Raw genomic sequence first — 6,766 nt, 5'->3', positions numbered from 1 at the left:
AGGGGGGACAGCGACAGAGAAATGGGGGGACAGAGGAGCAGGGGTTGACAGGGACAGAGGAATGGGGGGACAGAGGGGCAGGGACGGCAGGGACAGAGGAATGGGGGTGCAGAGGAGTGGGTGGGCAGGGACAGAGGAGCGGGGGGGCCAGGGACAGAGGAATGGGGGGACAGAGGAGCGGGGGGGCGGGGACAGAGGAATGGGGAGGACAGAGGAATGGGGGACAGAGGGGCAGGGGGGCAGGGACAGAGAAATGGGGGCAGAGGAGTGGGGGTAATAGAAGAGCTGGGGGGGCAGGGACAGAGGACCGGGGACGATGAGAGAGCAGCGGGGGTGCAGGGACAGAGAAGCAGGGGGAGATGGAGAGGAGAGATGTACAAGAAAAGAAGGAGAAAGAGGGGTGGTAAGAGATGGGGGAGAGGAGAAGGATGACAACAAGCGCCCCTTACACTGATGCTTAATAAATAACTCTGAATGCCATTTGAATTGCCTTTTTACATTGATGTTGCTCCAGTATTAAGTTCTCATTTTTCTCTAAATCTTGACCTGTGTGTGAGTTGCTTTGACAGCAGCAGTGCCAGCCCCGCCTGATCTCTGTCTCTGTAGATGAAAGATGTCACACAAGGGTTTCAAGAAATCCTAAAAAAAACAACTCTGCTATATAAAATGATACACAAAGGTGCAAGTCAAACCATGCACAATAGGGGCTGAAATACCCCTCTGATATTCAGTGTATCAGGCACTACTCATTATGCACTTGACTTGGCCATTTTAATCTCCACAGTATTCTCTGAAATCCTCCCCATACTTTCCAGACTCTGGGTACTCACCTGCAACAGGACCTGGCCATGCTGCAATAATAGCCTTGGATTAGACCATATATCCCTGTATTCTTATTTATTTTTTTACTTATTACTTCTAGTAATAAACTGGAGACAAAAATCAGGTGTTTTGCTAGATTTTATTGCTCTGACAACAGGTCAAACTTAATAGGTTATCAATCATATAAACTGATAGAAATGAATACAATGCCTAAGCTAACTAACATATTGAAGTTATATAAAAACAGTAAAACTACTTTCACTTTCCTGTTCCAATCACATGCTGTGCAATTCTTAGCTAAATCTAACAAGACAATTTGCAATCATAATATTATATCTGTAAATGTAATATCCAGGAATAATAGGTTGCCTGACTGAATTAAATATAAAACATGATGTCACATGATTTGATTGGATCTTTTCCAATGTTCAGTTGTACTGCAGCTCTTCCATTAGATTCAGTATCTCCTGACATTATGCACCCCAGGGATACTTGGTTTTTGTTCACCAAAAATAACAGCGTGTAAAAAATACTACATTTGCATTTGTTAGTCAAATTGTGTAACCCTCTCAGAATATCTACAGACATGCTGTAACACATGTGGTGTGCAGGGTGAGTCACACAGTCAGGGGAGTGCAGGTTCTGGCTGAGTAGAGTCACTGGTCTTCACTGGGGTTTCCAAAGGGAGCATCGCGTTGGCTCTGGTGCTGTCGTGGGTTCGGGAGGCAAAACCGGCAGAGACTGTTTCTCCTCATCATGGTACAGTGGACCCTACCAGCCAGGCACCCAGAGAGCTCAGAGTGGACACCTGCATGGCTGGCCTTTGTCCTCCAGAGGCTGGAAGCTCGCTGATCCGCTATCGAGTTCCTGGGTGTAGAAGAGGAAGCTGGCTCAGTCGTGGGATTGCAGGACGCCCACTGATTCCTTCAGTTCTGCTGAGCTGTGTGGGGAATCACTGCCCTATTTGACTCAAAGTTGACAATGAATCCTGGAACATCAAATGACTTTGAGAATATCTAAACAACTTGTAAACAACAGCTATAATAGAAAACAAAATGCATGATTTGTTTGTTAACTGTCCCCGGCAGGCTTTATTCCCTACTAATCTCAGGGAGCTGTTTCAGAGACCTGTCTATTGCACAGTTATGTGAGTCATCAGTCCTACAGAAACCCCCTGCCTGCTTAACCCTTGAGTGCTAGGTATTGTGTAGGAGAGGCCGTGTTTCTGGGGTGTGACATCACTGGGGTTTCATTAGAAGGTGGGAGTTTGAGACAGCGTTTCTGGGGTGTGACATCACTGGGGTTTCATTAGAAGGAGGGAGTTTGAGACAGCGTTTCTGGGGTGTGACATCACTGGGGTTTCATTAGAAGGTGGGAGTTTGAGACATTGTTTCTGGGGTGTGACATCACTGGGGTTTCATTAGAAGGCGGGAGTTTGAGACAGCGTTTCTGGGGTGTGACATCACTGGGGTTTCATTAGAAGGTGGGAGTTTGAGACAGTGTTTCTGGGGTGTGACATCACTGGGGTTTCATTAGAAGGTGGGAGTTTGCTGCTTTGATCTCTGATAAGGTTTAGGTCACTTTTCATTTTGCCTGATTATGAGACAATCACTCTCTCCTCGTTCCTAATACAAACAGTATCTTTTCAACTCAAACCACTAGTCACACTGCGTCCCTCTCTCCCCGTTGCTCAGCACTAACCACTAGAGCCACACTGCTTCCCTCCTTCCCAGTCCCTCAGCTCTAACCACTAGAGCCACACTGCTTCCCTCCTTCCCAGTCCCTCAGCTCTAACCACTAGAGCCACACTGCTTCCCTCCCTCCCAGTCCCTCAGCTCTAACCACTAGAGCCACACTGCTTCCCTCCCTCCCAGTCCCTCAGCTCAAACCACTAGAGCCACACTGCTTCCCTCCCTCCCAGTCCCTCAGCTCTAACCACTAGAGCCACACTGCTTCCCTCCCTCCCAGTCCCTCAGCTCTAACCACTAGAGCCACACTGCTTCCCTCAGCTCCCAGTCCCTCAGCTCTAACCACTAGAGCCACACTGCTTCCCTCAGCTCCCAGTCTCTTCTTTAACACCTCCTAGTCCATCAGTATTGTTGAACAGGATTGTCTCCAGTGGAATTGTTAATAGTAACTCCATCCTCAGCTCCACTCTTCTGTAGCTGTGCTGTTTTTGATTTATGGTGTCTTCTCAAGGACAGTGTAGTCAGTCGCTGGCTGCTTCAGTGCCAGGCTGCCTGGGTAAAGCTGCCCCTGTTCTCTCAGATGATTTACAGATAGATAGATAATGAAAGGGCAGTGGGCTCATTTGTTTATCGCTGGAAGCCTGGGTTCAATCTGGCTGTGAGTCACAAGCTCATCTAGAAACACAGAAAACTGACTTTTTACTTATCAGATTATTTAGAAAAAAAGGCAGTAAATCGCCACCGACTTGCAAGTTTAGGCCTAAAGATCATAAGATTATAACTGAACGAGAGGAGGCCATTCAGCCCATCAGTGCTCCTCTGTTTCCTAGTAGCTGATTCATCTCAAAACTTTGCCAAGTCTTAAGGGATCCCAGTGATTCAGCATCAACAGCATGACTAGGTACCCATTCCAAAACCTCACCACGCTGTGTGACGAAGTGTCTCCTTCCTTCTGTCCTGAATCTCCACTTCATTGACAGCTGTGTCCTCCGCTCCTGGTTTCTGTGCTGCACAAAGTATTGCTTTGTAGAGTTTTGATCACAAGCTAAAGACAGTATTATTTTTAATGTTACATTTTTATATTTATTCTGTAAATGTCAGATAATCTCATTTGTGAATTATTTATGAACACGCTTCTTGTGAAGTAAAAATAGGCACATTTACATTTGACAATAAATCGCATTTAATAGGATATTAAGTTTTAGCACTGAAGAGAGGGAGATAATGAGGTGTCAGTTTGACTTACCCAGAACACTCAATCAGAATGGAAATGAAAATCTGTGGTACTGTAGAGAATTGAACAGTTCTACCAGACTTGATCTCTCCTTTTATAGCCAAGTTTCTTTTAGGACTATGAATACAATCAGAATCAAAGACTTAATACATTGTGTTCAATTGAGAACATCTTAATACCTACCTGCAGTCTACCTTGAAGTGGTCGATTCACTGCAATTGAACCTATCCTGCAGCCTCTCATTAGTTCAGTCCTCTGTACCGACCGCAGGATCATCTCCAGTAGTAGATACTGTTAGGTCATGCAACTGACCAAGAATGGTCCATTTTAGATTTACCTACAATTTACAAGGACGCTGGGAGAGCTTTCACATATGGTGTTGCTAGAGATCAAAGAGAGGACAAGGTCTATAAGATGAGAATTCTGCCTACAAGCGACAGACAAAAATGAAATATTTCCTCTGGAAGTTGTTTCAACATTAATATAAGTAGCATAGGGGATAGATTGATGAAATGAAGCAGTCTGTTGCCATTGAATCCCACGTAGGCTAATCCTGCCCATTTTATTAAACTCCTCAGCATCTGTTTCTAATGTCAGTTCCATCATTAAATAACTCCAGTATGTTGTTTAGCAGTACGATGTGATAAATATGATTTTTTTTTTTTTTTTAAAGATGGCGCTTATTCAAAATGGATGCAAAGGAGTTCAAATGACCTGCAAATTTGCACAAGTGGGTCAACATAGGATTCGACAGACAAGGATGGAATAAGATGGTAGAAATTAACAGGTTCATATCTGCAAAAGTACCTTGTGAGAGTTCCATTAAAGGTGAAAGCACTTCTATGGTAAATATTTAGACCTTGTGCTTTGAACCATTTTCAGTAATCCTGCACCTGTTTTGAGCTGGCAGTTTCACACTGATTTTACTACACGGTGTATATTTCACCTGTATGTGACTCGTTCACTGCTATTTAACTTTGCCAGTGATATTAACCTTGTTAGCTATCGGTAGTACCCAGGCTAGACGAACTGAAACGCACCTCGCATTGCAGTCTGTGTTGTGCTTTGAGTTTTCCTGCTCCTCTCTAACCTCCACATTACTGTCAGCCCTGCCAGAGCGGTCGGCACTTGGTCTGGCAAAGAGATTGAAAGCTCCCCAAAAGGCGAGGCCAAGCATCAAAACCAGGCCAGTCCCAACGCAGCGATACATACTCATCTCGCTGCTCTTATTCTGTAATAAAATGCTTTCAATCACGAGTCGTCCTGACTCAAATCTGTTTGCAAGCTTTGCTTTCAGACAGTGCTGAACTGCCTTGGTCATCTGGAGGGTGTAATTGGCCCCACCCCTTCAATGCTTTCTTTCTGCCATTAACCAACCAGCTGCTTCCCCTATTGACTGACATGCTTTTCAGCCAGTAACACGAGCCAGAAGACACTGCTGAGGTGAAATGACTTCAGAAGTGAAACATCTGAAAGTAAAGCAATCAAAGTGAGACCTTGAGTTTCTTAGTTTAGCAGCAGTCATCACATCTGAGAGCTATACAGGTCTCCCCTCCCCAGTTCAGAATGGCCATTTACATTCCCCCCCCACAACAGCTCAGGAGAAGGTCAGCTGGTGTTCAATACTCAAGTCACATGTTTATGTCTGGTTCAATGGTGGCCCTGGAACATGCTGTGGATTATTCTGATGGGTTCAGATCAACCCCTTAGTTTAACATTGAGTTAATTAATGAATCTCTAAAGGTACAGCTTTTAGGTTTAATTGAAATGCGACCTCATCTTCTCCATTAGTGAACAGTAATGCACATCCCATAACAAAAGGCACAGCATTTGGTACAGGATAAGTTTGTAAGTAGGCATATCAATACGAAGATGGAGACGAATCTGCTTGTTCACAGTCCAGAGAGCTGGAATACATTACTCAGTGTGTGTCAGAGATGCCATTTAAAAATAATAAGTCATCTGATGGGCATCGCTTTTATTACACAGCAACGAAGCGTACATGTTTATAAATTGTTTTCCACCTTCCCTGTTTAAAACAACGTGCAAGGTCATTTATAAACACAATGGACAAATCCATTACAAATGTCCTCTTCGTTTCAGCCTCACGTTATTACAGAGCGGGCTCTTCTCTGTGTGTGTGTGCGTGTGTGTGTGTGTGTCAGCCTCACGTTATTACAGAGCGGGCTCTTCTGTCTGTCTGTGTGTGTGTGTGTGTGTGTGTCAGCCTCACGTTATTACAGAGCGGGCTCTTCTGTCTGTGTGTGTGTGTATGTGTCAGCCTCACGTTATTACAGAGCGGGCTCTTCTGTCTGTGTGTGTGTGTGTGGGCGTGTGTGTCAGCCTCACGTTATTACAGAGTGGGCTCTTCTGTCTGTGTGTGTGTGTGCGTGTGTGTCAGCCTCACGTTATTACAGAGTGGGCTCTTCTGTCTGTGTGTGTGTGTGCGTGTGTGTCAGCCTCACGTTATTACAGAGCGGGCTCTTCTGTGTGTGTGCGTGTGTGTGTGTCAGCCTCACGTTATTACAGAGCGGGCTCTTCTGTCTGTGTGTGTGTGTGTGTGTGTGTGTGTGTCAGCCTCACGTTATTACAGAGTGAGCTCTTCTGTCTGTGTGTGTGTGTGTGTGTGCGTGTGTGTCAGCCTCACGTTATTACAGAGTGGGCTCTTCTGTCTGTGTGTGTGTGTGCGTGTGTGTCAGCCTCACGTTATTACAGAGCGGGCTCTTCTGTGTGTGTGCGTGTGTGTGTGTCAGCCTCACGTTATTACAGAGCGGGCTCTTCTGTCTGTGTGTGTGTGTGTGTGTGTGTGTGTGTCAGCCTCACGTTATTACAGAGTGAACTCTTCTGTCTGTGTGTGTGTGTGTGTGTGCGTGTGTGTCAGCCTCACGTTATTACAGAGTGGGCTCTTCTGTCTGTGTGTGTGTGTGCGTGTGTGTCAGCCTCACGTTATTACAGAGTGAGCTCTTCTGTGTGTGTGTGTGTGCGTGAGTCAGCCTCACGTTATTACAGAGTGGGCTCTTCT

The sequence above is a fragment of the Acipenser ruthenus genome, chromosome 42, assembly GCF_902713425.1.
Source record: "Acipenser ruthenus chromosome 42, fAciRut3.2 maternal haplotype, whole genome shotgun sequence".
Classification (NCBI taxonomy): domain Eukaryota; kingdom Metazoa; phylum Chordata; class Actinopteri; order Acipenseriformes; family Acipenseridae; genus Acipenser; species Acipenser ruthenus.
Note: the sequence above shows the minus strand (reverse complement) of the source record.